The sequence below is a fragment of the Anser cygnoides genome, chromosome 3 (genome assembly GCF_040182565.1).
Source record: "Anser cygnoides isolate HZ-2024a breed goose chromosome 3, Taihu_goose_T2T_genome, whole genome shotgun sequence".
Lineage (NCBI taxonomy): Eukaryota > Metazoa > Chordata > Aves > Anseriformes > Anatidae > Anser > Anser cygnoides.
This window is the reverse complement of record NC_089875.1, coordinates 18,627,652-18,644,092: the sequence shown is the minus strand read 5'-3', so window position 1 is coordinate 18,644,092 and position 16,441 is coordinate 18,627,652. Positions and strand designations below refer to the sequence as shown.

General features: G+C 42.3%; 1 protein-coding gene across 2 annotated transcripts in view; it reads right to left on the bottom strand.

The window, feature by feature from the left end:
* Positions 1-2,919, bottom strand: part of LCLAT1 (lysocardiolipin acyltransferase 1) — a 98,282-nt gene extending 95,363 nt beyond the window's left edge. Inside the window, exons 1-2 of one of the 2 annotated variants that reach the window (XM_048078411.2) lie at positions 2,764-2,919; positions 2,541-2,646 (exon numbers count right to left, since the gene is read on the bottom strand). The gene's annotated coding sequence lies outside the window, so the exon portion shown is untranslated. The remainder of the gene's footprint in view (positions 1-2,540; positions 2,647-2,763) is intronic. The other variant, XM_048078409.2, reaches the window with a different exon arrangement.
* Positions 2,920-16,441: the final 13,522 nt, after the last annotated feature.

Sequence of the window (16,441 nt, the reverse complement as noted above, 5' to 3'; positions counted from 1 at the left end):
ATTGGGTAATTTGCAAGATATATGATTATCTTCTGAATTCAAACACAGTGCTAATACTCGATCTGAACAAATGCAGACTGTTGCTTGTGCGGAGATTGGGGAAATCAATGTTAAAATCCATAGTAACGCTAGGTAAGAGTAAACGCAATGCAACCTAAGAACAAAATTACCGAGTGATGTGGAATTAATTACTCAGACATAACGAATGTTATTTGAGGAAGAAAACAGTTTAGAATCTACCGTTTACCACTTCTGTCTCTCCAAGAGCTGACTAAGCTGAAAAAAAAAGGCTTCTCAGTGCTTTTACCACTGTTAAAACCGCTTTAGTGGCCTATAAGTGGTTCACGCAAGTTCTCACGTGCAGGACAGTAATATTTTCACCTTCAAACACCAGAGAAGGTCTTCCTAATGGACTTGAAAGGTCACAAGGCACATTTTCTTTAACTTCCCAATTAACATTGTATCTGGGATGAATCATTATCATACCGAACAAGCAAAAAGTAAGAGAAAAAAATACCACACAATAACCCCAGGTCTGCATGTTCATTCCATGTACGACCACAATAAAATCCAGTTACCATGAACAGTTGGCTAAATCTTCGCCTGAGACAACTAACAAGGTTTCATGAAATCAAACTCGATTCCTATTTTAAAATCGTGATGATGTGGGCTTGTCAGAACCAGCACTACCTGTTATTGTTTCTCTTCAGCTCAGCAAGAGAAATTATGTGCTTGGTTTTACTTCTTGTTTCGTTTCTTGTACCTTGATACCCACAAGGACATAAATGGCAGGCTTATACCAAAGGATGATCAAAAAACTTGCAAGTCACAGAAGTTTTAGTATTACAGAGAAAGTCTTGGAAAAGACTGTTTCAAAGCAGCAAGATGAAAAAACAGTTTTGTTTCAGGGAATCCCCAGAAAAGAATAAGCCCATTGTCAGATTAAACGCAAATTCATTTTCTCAGACTTATGAAAGGACAGTGTATTAACCAAGTCGAGCAATTATTTTTGTATTGACCAGTAAAGCCTCCCTTCATAAGCAAACATATGAGAAAAAGCCCTAAAAAAAAAAGAAATATTTTGTCTAGGTTTAATAAAGTCTGCTAACATTGTTCTCTACCATCTCATCCTATCCTGCAATAGCAACAAGGGCCTTTATAAAGCACAGCTGTCTTTCAGGAGTCACCAACTTTTTGTCTAAGTCAACAAAAAGTTACATAAACCAAAGTGCAAGCCTTTCCACACACTCAGAAAGGATCTGTTTCAAAAAGTCAACTCTCTAAAGGTTCCATTTTCCACTCTCCTAGCTCTAAGAGCTGACCAAACACCGCACAATGCAAACACGCCAGCTAGTTCCCAGTCCGTAGCTAATAAAACATTAAACCAGATTATGTAACTCAATATCGGACACAGAAATCTTGTCTGCCTTTTCTCAGCACCATGACCTGAAGAAACAAGTGAACAAGGGACAACCTTGAAAAAGACCATCAATGGAGAACAGGAGTAAGAAATATGGAAAGAAGAAACAGACAGGCATCATTAGAAGTACCTGCTGGAGAAGCAGAGACTCTGCAGGAACAGATGAAACACATGACAGCCCGTCACTTGAGCAAACAGAGAACGGATTTGTTGAATCAAGTAACCTTAACAGTGCTAAAATCCCCACTGAAGCTCTCTATTCTGAGTGTTAAAAAAACACTACAAAATCTGATGAGCCAACCAACGTTTCAGCGGTGTTCATTTTAAGACATACTTTGACTTTTCTACTTTTTAATCCTAGTTTCCCCATTTTGTAACAAAGAAAAACAAATAGATTCTTTTTTTTTTCCATGTTACTGCAAAATAAGCTTGTGCTTGATAAAGACTAAAACATCGCCAGAGTAAATACTACTGAAAAGTCTAAGTGTCCAAAAGCAGAGATTAGGCGGTGTCTTTAAAAGAAGGAACATCTCCTATGGAGATGCTTAGCAATCAATAAGCAAAATACGCAACCCATTATGTAAGCACACCCCACTTAATAAACTAGGTTAAGTACGGCTTAAAAATAATTACATCCAAGAATGGTATCGCAGTGAATATGCATAAGAACCAAAGCAAGGCTGCACACGTAGTTTAACTCTAGCGTTTATTTCTGGTACCCAGCTTTCTGCAGCCAGTTAAGTTCTCAGCAGTTTGGCTGTCACAAGTTACAGACCTTGTTCTGATCCTCATCCCGCACTTCTGGCACATGGGACATTTGGGTCAAAGTTTAGTTTTGCTACAGAGTAAATCTAGCCGAGATAGCAGCACGCACGGCATCACCAATGGGAGAAGTGACAAGAGGCACGGCGACTAGGGAAAACCACAGGAGTATGGTTGGAAAAAAAAAAATGAAACAAATCTACACAGAACTTTACTGTAATCTTCTACAGAAGTCTACACTGACTCTGCTTTCTTAAGAAGGACAGATGCTAAGGATGAGAGTATAACAACAATCATGCGACTGTCCCTTTAGATATAACAGAATTAAAGGTACTGAAGCCAAGGTTTCGTGACGTACACTTTTCACACAGCGTGTTCCCAGACGATCTCAGGCACTCCCCTGCGGCGTGTCCCCGCCCGGCATCTCCGCGGCTCGCAGCCCTCCTACAACGCTCCGGCCATGCCTGGGGAGGAAGGGCAGCAGGTAAGGCCGGGCCCCACCGAACGAGCCCCGTGGCTGCAGCCCCGCCGCCCTCGGCCACCGCAACCCACCCGAAAGAGCCCCCGGGGCCCGGCCTCACCTGAGGGGAGGCGGCGCCGCGCCGGGAGCAGCCCCCGCCCGCTCACAGGGCCGCCGGTGCGCGGACCGCGGCCGCACCAGCGCCCAGCGCCGCCATGGCCGCCGCCATCTTGGCGCTGCCAGCAGCGACCTCCGACCCCCCCCCGATCTCTTCCGGTCGCGGCTGTCAAGGCGTTGCCATGGCGGCGCTCCCGCGCCCGGCCTCCCTTAAAGGGGCTGCGGGCGGTGTCCCGCAGGCCCCAAAGCTGCTCTGCCTGCCGGCGTATAGCGAAGCATATGCAGTTTTCAGCCACATTTTGCAACAGTTTGATCAAAATGACAGGAATTCGCATTGCACAACCTCTCCTCTGCCCTCCTTCCTACCCCTGCCAGGCCTTTCCTCCCCAAAACAGGACTGCCAACGGCCGTTGGGTGACAGGGCCTTCTGGTGCAGGGCTGTGAGGAACTCAGTAATAACAATAACAACAATAATAACAATACAATCATCTTCATTCCGTTATTAGCTATAAAGTGCGACAGCTAGTCAGCCCAAGAGTGCTGTGTTGTGGGCAAAGTACCCTATTGCTGCTAGCAACGGGTTTTCTCGTAAAATTGTCAGGCAGGCAGGAAAGAAAGCAGCAGCAAACAGCCGTGGAATGATTTCCAGTGCTGTTAGGGCAGGCCTGGGGGTGGTTAGTCCGAATTCTCTCTGAAACTGGCAATATTTTCAGCTTTATTGCACTGAACTTTACAGCTGCGCGTTGTTGACTCAGTTAACCCTTTTATACTCTTTCCACGTACATGTTTTTACAAGGTGAACACATCTGGGGAAACCCTCAACCCAAGAAAGAAAACTCCAGGAGGTTTAAAGTGAAGTTTTATGCTTTTTTAAAACCAAGCCAAGCCCGTGTCCTGCTCAATGGAGCTGCTGGATTAGGGCCAAAGTGATCTGGGTTCTCTTTCTGACCCCTTAACCATTTCCTGTGCATGGCAAACACATCCCTTGGCAAACCTGTAAAGTTCAAGTACCACAGAAAAACCTGACCCCATAACCGTTTTGAGATATATTGCCCCATAGCCACTCCACTGGTGGGATCCCTGTTTTCTGCTGTAGGTAATATTGAGGCCAACATCAGCTCTTTGGAAGCATCTATCATCATCATTCATTGAGAGTGCATTGCCTTAATAAGTACCCTTGTGGAGTTGAAAATCATTCATCAATTTGGTCAATATTGGAAATAAAAAATTAGTGAATGAATGTTCCAGGAATCTCATCCTAAAAATGTTGGAAATTCCATTGTCATACCTTTTTTTGTAAAGCTAAAGATTTAAATTGATACAATACTCAACTGAATTCTCAGAGTACTTTAAATCCATATCCAAAAGCCTCTCCTTCAAACCACCTACAGTTTCAAAAGATTCCTCAACCCTTCATCTTCTTACTATTGCGTTGGGCCAGGGCTTCCCCTCACTGCTAGAGACTTTCATTAACCAGTTTGTCAGCCTCTCAGATGAATAGAATGGTCTTTCTGTTGGTTATCACCATATTGTCCCTCCAGAAAGGTTCTGTCAAAAAGGTCAGACAGTCAAAAGACCAAATGAAGTACCTCTATACCAATGCACACAGCACGAATACCAAACAGGAGGAGCTGGTAGCCACTGCCCAGCTAGAAAACTATGACATGATTGCTGTCACAGAAACTTAGTGGGATGAAAAACAAACAAACAAACAAAACTGGGGGGGGGGGGGGGGGGGGGGGATTGATTGAATGGAGCTGTCTTTGAAGAACAGCAATGCATAGGTTGAGAGTTTACATGTAAAAATTAAGAGACCAAACCAACACAGGAAACTTAATGGTTGGTGTCTTCTACAGGCCACCCGATCAAGGAGGGGATATTGAGGAAGAGCTATTTTTTCAGCTACAGGAAGCATCATGCTTGAAGGCCCTGATCTTACTAGGTGGCTTCAACCACCCTGACACCTACTGGAAAAGCAACACAGCAAACTGCAAGCAATCCAGGAGACTACTAGAATGCATTGAGGACAGCTTCCTAGCAGAGGTGATAGAAAGAGCAACCAGAGGAGATACGCTGCTGGACCTGTTGCTCACCAATGCTGAAAAACTTATCAGAGGGATCAAGACTGGAGATACCCTGGGCTTTGGTGAACATGCTCTGGTAGAATTCTCAGTCATGATGGATTCGGGATGGGCAGAATATAAAGGCAAGACACTAAATCTCAGAAAGGCAAACTTTTGGCTGTTTAGGGTACTAGTGCGAGGGATCCCTTGGGAAACTACCCTCAGAGATAAAGGAGTGAATGAGAGATGAGAGATATGTAAAGACATTTTCTTAGGACACAATAGCTCGTGGTAACGACACTTTGTTTTTGCTGGGAATGCTGTCAGGAGATACTAATTAAAGTTTGATAAGAAAATGTGGAATGCTATATGGCTTTGTGTATTACATCACCAATGCCTGGCTATACAAACTTCCAGTTAAGATATTTTACTTATAACTTTGGAGAAAATAAGTTGTTAAGAAAGAGTAAAACATGTAATGGTGTTTCTGTTTTCCTTAAAGACCCCAAAGCAATTTTGTACATTTTGTAGAGGCATCATTTTGTCTATCACATAGTTGTGTAGCCTACTGTGAAGAAGAACATGACAGCTTTTCAACCATTCAGCATGGCACAGTACTAGAAAATACATAGAATTGCATTTTCAGTCACAACTACCCAAGCAAAGCATGCAAGCCCTCGAACCGCTGTGAGATGAGTTAACATAGCCATTTTGTCAGAATGCAAGAAGTCTACTCAAAAACTATACATGCAGTCATATTACCCCTGCAGTTTTTATGAAAGTGGAAAGTACAATTTCTACAGCCAAAGACAACAGTGAGGGGAAGAAAAGAATGTTCAGTATTTAGTGAAAAGGAAGAATCTGGCTGACTGGAAATGTATGTACATTTCAAAAGGCATTGTTAAAACAATATTAGGTAATGGCTTTACCTCCACAAAAAATAATGCCATTTGAAGTGGTGTTTGAGCTTTTGACATATTTGAAAGAAAGGAAAGGAAAGGAAAGGAAAGGAAAGGAAAGGAAAGGAAAGGAAAGGAAAGGAAAGGAAAGGAAAGGAAAGGAAAGGAAAGGAAAGGAAAGGAAAGGAAAGGAAAGGAAAGGAAAGGAAAGGAAAGGAAAGGAAAGGAAAGGAAAGGAAAGGAAAGGAAAGGAAAGGAAAGGAAAGGAAAGGGAAAGGAAAGGGAAAGGGAAAGGGAAAGGAAAGGGAAAGGGAAAGGGAAAGGAAAGGGAAAGGAAAGGGAAAGGGAAAGGGAAAGGGAAAGGGAAAGGGAAAGGGAAAGGAAAGGGAAAGGGAAAGGGAAAGGGAAAGGGAAAGGAAAGGGAAAGGGAAAGGGAAAGGGAAAGGGAAAGGAAAGGGAAAGGGAAAGGGAAAGGAAAGGGAAAGGAAAGGAAAGGGAAAGGAAAGGGAAAGGGAAAGGGAAAGGGAAAGGGAAAGGGAAAGGGAAAGGAAAGGGAAAGGAAAGGAAAGGGAAAGGGAAAGGAAAGAGAAAGAAAAGAAAAGAAAAGAAAAGAAAAGAAAAGAAAAGAAAAGAAAAGAAAAGAAAAGAAAAGAAAAGAAAAGAAAAGAAAAGAAAAGAAAAGAAAAGAAAAGAAAAGAAAAGAAAAGAAAAGAAAAGAAAAGAAAAGAAAAGAAAAGAAAAGAAAAGAAAAGAAAAGAAAAGAAAAGAAAAGAAAAGAAAAGAAAAGAAAAGAAAAGAAAAGAAAAGAAAAGAAAAGAAGAAAGAAAAAAGAAAAAGAAATCTTGGATTTAATTTAGTCCCAAAACAACTGTGGGGAGAACTGGAAGGAGGGAGGCCTGAATTCCACCAGATTTGCTCCCCGTATCCCTCAGCCTACCTCCTTCCCCACTGCATTAATCTTATCACCTCCCCACACCACGATCAACAACCACACAAGGCAAGAAGTGGTAGATACAGGTTGGCCAGTGTGTACCAGCTGCCAAGAACAGTAATAATGTTTTCTCACTGGGGGCATGAATTTAATTCTCTCACCTCTGGCATGCTGTCGGTATTAACAGATCTTGTAGGAGATCTTGTTTCTGAGACTGCTACCCTTCCATCAAATCGGACAGAAATTCATCAGATGTGTTCAAAAGCTATTAGAGGGGAACTTGCAGCCAGACTAAAAGCCACTGTGGCTGTGTAAGGAATACTTGTGTGGAAAAACAAACTTGGAGGAAAAAAAAAAATAGATAACTGGGGGCAAGGGGGGGGGGGGGTGAATTAATGAGAACTCTCTGAAAAGGATTGGAATTAAAAATGATTCAGACTTTTTAGTTGTGCTAGCACCTGAGAAGTAGAAAGTGAAAACGGGAAGTGAGGCAAGCTACTGTCCATCTACTGCTAGGACTTTGAAATGTATAGATGAAGAGGTAAGAATTTAAGATATCAGTAACACATGAGAAGAACATTTTTTGGCTGTAACCAGCGTAGGCTTTACAAAAGGTTTTCAGTGATATGATTTGCAGAGTGCTCCTTTAATTAGTCGTGTGATGGCACAGCTCACCAGGAATTACGAGTGGCATCTTGAAGCTCCTAACAAGCCACTAAAAGAGTGATGACAGAGAGGAGGGGAAACTTGAAACCGGCTTCACTAATAATAGCAGTGCACCTAAAACATTTTGCTTTTTAATCACTATCACTTAGTTCTGTGTTTTACTTGCAGACAAGGCTCCCCTGGGGCCTCTACCTGAGCCTAGGGAAATGACCACTAAAAAAAAAAAAAAAAAAAAAGAGAGATAAGCAATGTGGAGAATATCTTTAAGCAGCTAGTAATGCCTCCAAAAAAAAAAAAAAAAAAGCAAAAAGTAAACTCGTTCTCCTGTTCTTTGCAAAAGCCTCTGTCACTTTAATGTGAAGACTCTCTAACAGCTCATGGTGCATATGGTTATGCTTGCATCAAAATATTTTCAGAATGTGACCCACAAGCACCTTATGGATCTGCTGAGGGTCTGGGTCTACTGTTCACGTGGCTATTTCCACCTCCTAAATAAGCTCAGAATGTGTTAAATGCTTTCCTAATTGTCCTTTGCAATGTAAGCAACTGCAGAATTAGCCTCAGAGTTGTTATAAAGCAGTAAATTGAAGGAGTGGAAAGAAGAGGAAGAGGAAAGGACTGTGTCACAGGAAGGAAAAGATGAGAAGGGATCATAAATGCAACAGGTGAGAGGTTGAGAGATGCTCTCCCCAAAGACTTCCAACCTAGAGAGCAGCTTAGATGCCACCATCAAAACCTCTATGCGCTCTATCCTGAAACCCTTTAGGATAGCTCAGAACTAATTCCTGTGCTCTGCCCTAACACACTTTGTCATTCATTTGCCAAAACTGCAGTACTCCGTATCCATCTGGATTTTTCCTCTCTTGAGTTTTCTATGCAAATTTCACTGCCTATGAGAAGAGATGAGTTACTTGATATCTGGGACATTCACCTGCTTGCCTTCATTTTCCTACTTTTCTAGAGGGTTCAAGATAAGGATTTGACAAGTCAACATAACGACGTTCATTTCTCCATCTTCTTACAAAGGAAAACAGATATCAGAGTCAACATACCCTCTTAGATAGTGAAATTCATTCGCTGCTCATAACATGCCTAAGCTGCACTTGTTAAATTTTTCAGAAACGGCAGAAGTGGGGACAGGGCCCTAATTCAAAGGGAATCAGCACAGCAGTGAACATCAAAACAGGGAAGGCAGTGACAGCATGGAAAGATTGCACTGATTTAAGCTGGTATAATATTTCTGGTGCCAGCAAGGTAGGTGTATATCTCTGGAAACAGACTAAACTTGTTCTTCTGCACAGTCCCATGAACAGCAAACAATAAATGCCACTGTTTACTGCCTTATAAATATAGTAACTGGTACAGATGACATAGGGAATTTAGCTGATTTGAGAAACACTAGGAGTTTAGTGTGTTAGCTATCAAATTCAAAAGGCATCTGCAGGTATAACCATGAAAGGTAATTCAATAAATTACTGGTATTTTTTAAAAATCCCGAAAGTCTGTGAGAAGATGGATTTAATTCAGAAATATTTATTTGACTTATTGGCTGTTTGGTTCACAGGAGACTCCCCCACAAGGGCAATAAAAAACAAGACTGCCTTTTTTGAATTACAAGGATTTTACACTGCGGTCCTTTCCAGTCTTTTTAAACATACCCCTCTCTTGTTTCAAATACTAAGAAATTCCATTCATCACGTCTCAGAAATTTCAGAGATGAAAATGATCTACTAAGTCCCATGCACCATCTCCTAAGCGGTGCAGAATTGCTCCTTGAATTAGTGAATTAGTATTTTTAATATTTTGTCCATCAAGTTTAGAAGGCCATGTTATCAAAGTGTTTTAAATCGCATTTCATGTTTGTATAAACAAATACACAGTTAGTGTATTTTGGTGTGGTATTACAGATGTGCCACAGAAGGAGGCAAGCAGTAGCCAGGATAAATGGCAGGTGCCAGTATCAGGGTGGTTTGTTTTGTTGTTAATGTGGTTGGTGCTGCATGCAATGGGCTTTCAACTCTTCCTCTGTGGAGAACAGTCACTCTAATGTCAGTCATTAGCAATTTGCTGTTGGACAGTTGGGAACAGCATGCTTTCTACAAATTGCTTCCATTAGTCACCAATTCTGGTCAAAATAATTGGCTAGGAGGGAGAACAAGTCCCTGTGAAACAGGAGTTAACAGGATGGCAGAATGTACATTATTCTAAAATATATACTTAACGTTTTTTGGATACCAAAAGGTAGCGGAATTAGATCAGATCTCTTTTACACTGAAGTCAGGCTAGAGCTGCACCACTAACATCCAGTAGAGCCATTTGAAAAAACAAGGCTAAAGTACATGAGATCACAGTCTGGCAGCAATACAGAAGTACATTTGCTTGTCTCTGAAATGCAGTCACCTCTGGCTTGAAACATGGCAGCTGTTTAACATAAAACAGTGAGTGTGTTGACCAGTATGCCTCAGAAAACGATGAAGAGGGAGGGGAAGAAGAGCATGGAAGAGCCTCACCGGTCCACAACCTTTGGTCACCAGCCTGTTTAGTAGAAGCTCCTATGACAACAACATGGTGTTGTCAGTTCAAGTACCTGGTGTTTTGACAGCCTTTTGTATCACTGAAAATAAGTGTTTTGGCATGACAGATAATAAAAAGGAACAAAAAAATGTAACTATGTACTAAACAGAAAAACACTGTGGCAGAGAAAACAGGTCAGAGTCAGCAGCACATCAACATTCGGCAAAGTCATTCTCAACAGGGTCTTCAGCCTTCCCACCATACAAAAGGAGCTTTGAGATCATACAGGTCATACTGGAGCCTGTGAAAACATACATTGGAACTCAAATGCAGACGTGTTCAACAGCAGTGCAGAAAGAAAAGCAGCAACCTTTGAATCCAGATCTGCCTGTCTCTGAACCAACAGGTAGGAGACTAGACAGTTGTCCCTCTCTTAGGCTCAGTAGGATCCTATCCTATCTCAGACTCAGTAGGATCTGAGAGAGAGACTGGGAAAACAAAGGTGAGTTACTGCTGTCCCCAGAGGAGGCAGCAGCACCCGAATAGTGGATGGGGTCAGAGCAAGAACAGAAGAGCCAGACTTGCATAAGCCATTTTTCAACATTACACAATGGAGAACAGTAATAACACTAATGAACTTTTATAATGCATTCCTATGGAGATTTAAAGTGCTTTGAAAAGGTAAGTAAATATTATGTCGCAAAGTGACAGATGGAGAATCCAGAGCAATGAGGAAATAATCGACTTCCTTGTAGCTCTGTGGAGAGTCAGAAGTGTGGTGGAATGCAGAGTTAAGGTCTGCAGGGCTCTTGGAGGGCACAGGTCTGCTGGAAAGAATTAAAACTAGCAGGTTAGGAAGAAGTTTTCCCTAAATATGGAAACAAATTAGAACAGAGAAGCGCATTTTTCAAAATGGGAAAAGATGTTTGGTGAAAACAACAATGAAGAATTTTGGGTTCCCAAAATTTTATTACCTTTTTCTAATGCGAGCCAAAGGATCCTATCCAGGTTTCCAGAGATTATTCCTCACGGCACAAGCAAAGGCCTAGTAAAAGACGTAGCAATTGCACAGTAAAAACAACAACAATAACAAAAAGATGCCTTTTGTTTAACCACCTGGACAGATCCAGCATGATGCAAACAAAATGTGGGATAACAAGCTGTGAAAGGCAGCTCACATCTACAGGGGCTTGCCAGGCCGAGGCAGTAAAGTGAAACAGTGAGGTGGGGAGTGAGGAAGGACAGTACTGCCAGTAGCACGCTCCTGCCCACAGTCTTCATAGCTCATAGCTTTTTCATAGCTTCATAGATCAGATTATGTTGTCCACTACTTGCCCTGCAATGCAGAAATTGACCTTTCATCAAAAACTCAGCTCTTCCTTCTCCTGGACTAAAATGAGAGCTCAGCCGTGCAGCCATGGGCAATGCACAGATCTGCAGGAATAGCTTTGTGTTGTCTGTGTTAGCTTAGATGCCATGACTTATGGAAAAATATATGTCCTGTCATATGAAATGCAGCAATTAATCTGCATCTGATCTGCATTTCTCTGGCTGCAACATTTAGCAACCATTCATGATTGTGGCATGATAACAGGTCGGTGACCAGCCAGGTGTTACTCCCATTTGTTGTTGGAGAGGTTGAGAGCACAGGACTACTCCTTTTTCCCACTTCCAACTCCAATCATCCCGTTTGCTGTTTGGGGGGGCAGAGCAAAGCCAACACTCGGGTGCTGTATTTGGGCCTCCTCACAGTTATAATCTTTCCAGAGTAGTATTGCTGCCAGGGAGAGACCCCAGTAATGTCCCTGGGGTGTAGGAGGCACTGCTGGGGTAGTGGAACGGTGGGCACTTACAGGACACATCTAGATCATCCCCCCTGGCTTCCGCCTCTGACAGGCTTATCCACAGACTTGGAGGCAAGCAAGGTGGAAAAGACTCGGCCAGCTTTGTTAGAGAGGTCATATATCTGGCTATCAGAAGGAATTCTACAATTCTGTGAACTTGATACTGAAGATATGAAACCCAGCACTGCTTCAAGCAAGAGGATCTGGCATTCTGGGTGAGAGCAACCACAGCAACAGAGGCCGGCATGGAGGGGATTGAGCTGGCTGCAGGAAAAGCATGTGGCTTTCCAAACATCTTGCAGTCCGAAGCAAAATCAGCAGTTCTGACATGCTGTGAGCAATAAGCAATGAGTTTTGTCAGCATGTCTAGAGGAAATGATAATTCTCAGAGTGTGAATGATGAAATGTTAACCAAGGTGGAGGCTTCGAATAGTATTGTGGTTAGGAAAGCATATGTGCAGCACTCTGGAAGAGCTGACACTAAGACAAAGAGCCCTAACTAAGGCATTAAGGTCTTCCTGGTCTCTCAAGCTACTCCCCAGTGGTGGTTTCTCCTGCTCCCTGCTTCAGGTGGTACAGCGTTTCCGCAGGAAGGGAGATTTGCACTGCTGTAACCATCACCTGAGTCTATCCTGTCTCCATGGACTTTCATCACCTACCACTCAGCACTGTCATTCAGTCCTCTGAGACACACAGGTCTTGGGTCAAGTCAATTTACTACTAAAAATGCATTGCAAGATTGATTATCCATCTTTCCCATTCTTTTCACTGATGGGCAGCTCTGATTGCTCTGGTCTTTTCAGCTTAAGATAAAGCTTAATGAATTCAGTGGGAAGGTTTTTGTTTGTTTGTTTTTTAATAGGTTACTGTGGCCTTGATAAAGCCCAGAGCTTAAATATTTTGCAAATCTGTCCCTTACTTCCAGGGTCAAAAAGTTTACTTGTCTCCTTTGCTCAGAGAACATTAAAACTATACACTGTAAAACATGTGAAATGCTTCCAGTCACTCCAGTGATGGGTACCACCAACATGCATTAGAAGAAAACGAGTGAGAACAACTGGAATCAGAGAAAATGATACAATTATTCATAGTAATAATACTAATTTAATAATGTCACCATTGTAGAGGTCTGTTGCAAAAAATAACCTAAAGAGTTACCGTAGTGTGTGTGACAGAGGACATGTGTATATTAGTGCATTAGTGCATCAGATTACACACTTACTTTTTCCTGATGCATCCTATGAGACATGGATCTTTGATCTTTCTCTCCAACCACCCATTCTGAGGTTGTTTTAAGAAAAATGTCAGTCCCGTTATTTAATGCTGGAGAGAAAGAAAAAAAAGAAAAAAAAAAAGCCCTGGTATTCTGCTGTGGCTAGTGTTACCCTCAGGCATTTCTGGTGTGCTTCTGTTATAAATTAATTTTATATGTGGCCAGGAAGCACAACATCTTATTGCATCATGTAAGAAAGTACCATATTTCTTCCCTGTTGCTCGTTTCCAATCTATATAACCATCTGGTGGCAGAGTTCTGTCGCACACTGCAGTTTCACGCCTGAGCCTCATCTTGAAAGAATAAGATCTAATGGCATTTTACTTTTCTCCCTTTTTAACTGTGTCTTTTTATTTATTTATCTCTTTCAAACATGACAATGATTTTCTTTTCTACCAAAAACTGCTTTTACCACTTCCACCTCTGGGAAAATTTAGTTTGAGTAGAGATAAAAATTAAACCCTGCTGCTTTCCAGGAGTATCCTAGCACCATCCATTTCCACCAAGGGCTGGCCCATGTTTTATCATCTCCAATTTTTGAGGCACACTTAGCAAAAAAAATACAAAATACTACACAAGGAAAAGTAGTAAAAGGCCAAACACTCCAGTTTGTATTAGTGATACAGAGAATATGAAGGCTCATCTGCAGTATGATGAACATAGCTTCTCTCCCACCTGTTGTTCATTTCTCTTCCCGTGTCTCCTGACCAAGCCAACATCTGCTTCACCACTCCTACGACTTTCACAATGGCAACTCCAAAACATGTCTACTAAGCATTAGGTGAAAGGCAGAGGGCCATTTGCACAACATAAAAAAAGACTTTCATTGGTCCTACTAGGCCAAGGTCCATGCTGTGTAGTCTTTAGCACTATCTACTGGCACTGTGCCTGTCAACTCAATGCTCCCCCCTGCTCCCCCCTGCCCCTGCATACATGGACAGAGCTCTGCGGTAACAGAATTGGATCATTTCTGCCATGCTTTTCTCTCACAGTAAAAGGTCACGACCTGCCCATTTCTGTCACCATGCCTTGTATCCTGTGAGGGTCTCCTTGTCACCTGGTTAGTTTGGGAACTGAGACACGGATAAGACAGGCTGTGTTTACTAGTGGTCAGAATAGTTCCTCTTAGATAAGCCTCACACTCATAACAGAAGCAGGGAAATTTGAGAAAATGCATCTGATGTAATTAGTGTGACCTTTCTGTCAGGTGGTTAAAAGCAGAGAAAATATTTGGAGTTAATATACCCCCCCTTAGTCCCTCTTGATATAGGATGATAAAAAGATGGATTTTCACAACTTACGTGCATTCCCAGATCTTTACTAGGCATGAAGGAGCACAGTCATAAAGCCATGCAAAACCAGCGATGGCAATATATGTCTATATACTGAGTAAAAGACCCTTTCTTTTGGGATTTGTTGGCAAGGGTCCACCTGCCTCTCTTCCCTCCCTCTGGTGAAAATACCCTAGGCAAACCCCATAGCTCTGGAAACCATGCCCAAAATTTAATATACCCCCCCTTGGTCCCACTTGATAAAGGATGATAAAAAGACGGATTTCCACCACTTACGTGGATTCTTTGCCACATTCAGCTAAGCTCAAACCTAAGCATTTCTCTTAGGGATGAAGATGTGGAGTTAGAAATTATTGGGAAGGTGTGAGTGGAAAATGCTGAGTTTGAAGGGTTTGGATATTTTTCAGGTTTTTCACATTAGTCTTTTGCCTAACTAACTTAGACTTTGTGTCCATCCTAAACCTAGAAACCTATTCAGAAAACCTAAGAGAATCCTTCCAAGATACTTGCAAACTACCTTTCCCAGAAGAAAAGGGAGGTGCTTTCTCCTTTCCTTAAGTCCACCACTAAAATAATATAACACCTTGACTCCAGAGCACGAAGGAGCAGGATCATAGTCAGGACCAAGGAAGGAGACTACATGCAGAAGACAGAGATAAGACTGGAGATACAGTCCAAATAGTAGCAGAGGCAACAGGAATTGTCCACGGGCAGCTCTCCAGGCAGATTTGCTCATCTTTCCCTCCCCTACACAGCACTGATGACCAAGGAGAGCCGTGTAGACTAGCCAGTGTTACAGCAGAGCTGTGAAGAGCATTGCTCAGTGTTTGGATAATACAGCCAACCACTCTCCTGGCTGCCCAACGCCTCTTGTGAAGTGAGCAGAGGTGAGAGAGGCTGTCTGGGCAGTTTGAGTGAGAAGCAGGGCTCATCTTTCCCAGCAGTATTGAAACATTTCCTTTTAGCTCTGTTCTTCTCTCTCTCTCTCCTCCCACCCTCCACACCCCCCCCCCCCCTTTTCTTTTTTCCAGAAGGCACCCATCCAAACAGCCCTCCATGCTGCCTGTGCAGTGTAGTTGTTTCCTGTTGAGTAGCTGTCAGCTCACAGCAGGGGATCTCAGTGGTGGTAGTTGCAGTGATCTCTCTTTTGAAGGGTTTGCATAATGCCCCAGGAACTCCTGGAATGAAAAAAGAGTTATGTAAATAGGAGATATTCCTGCGGTCATTACACACTGCAGGAAGATCCTGAATCACACTGATCCTATAAATTTCCTTCATTCATCTCAGCTGATGTCAACAGTCCAAAGAATTTTAAGCACTTGGATCATACAGAATATATAAATACCTGTATTATGGCTAGCTGCAAAAATTGAATAGTAAGTATGGCTCCCTGGTGAATGAACAGGATATCACAGACTTATTTTGTCTTCCAAATGGGTCAGAGTTGAATTTCCACGTTTATTTTCTCTCAATAGGTTAGGTTTTTACTTGGAGTTATAGTTCTTAGACTCATCATCGTAACAGAAACACCTCCAGATTTTCTGAAGATGTTTAAAATTATTTTATTTTTTACCAACTGCAGTTTGTTTTCTCTTTCTAATGAACCACTTCATTTTTATATATACAGTTCAGGCTTATGCACTCAGCCCGTGTTCTACATATGTAGAACCAGTAACCTTGAATCAATATGTATCTTTTCATGACAATTCTAAGAGGAATTAAGATTAATTAACCTTTAGAGACAATAATGGCCTTTCCTGTGGTATTCCTATTTGCGTACATATTATCTTAAGTAATGACATTATATTCCTTGCTTCAGATACCGGTGAGTCTTACTTCTGTGCCTGGCAAGATCATGGAAAAGATCTTCCTGGAAGCAATGTCAAGGCACATGCAAGACGAGGAGGTGATTTGAGACAGCCAGCACAGCTTCACCAAGGGCAAATTGTGCCTGACCAATCTGTTGGCCTTCTAAGATGGAGTGACTGCATCATAGTTGACAAGGGAAGACGAACCTATGTCACCTATCTGGACTTCTGTAAGGCCTTTGACGAGGTCCCACGTGATATCTTGATCTCCAAATTGGAGAGAGATGAATTTGATGGGTGGACCATTCAGTGGATAAGGAGTTGGCTTGAAGGTCGCACCCAGAGAGTGGTGGTCAATGGCTCTATGTCCAGGTGGAGGCCGGTGACAAGTG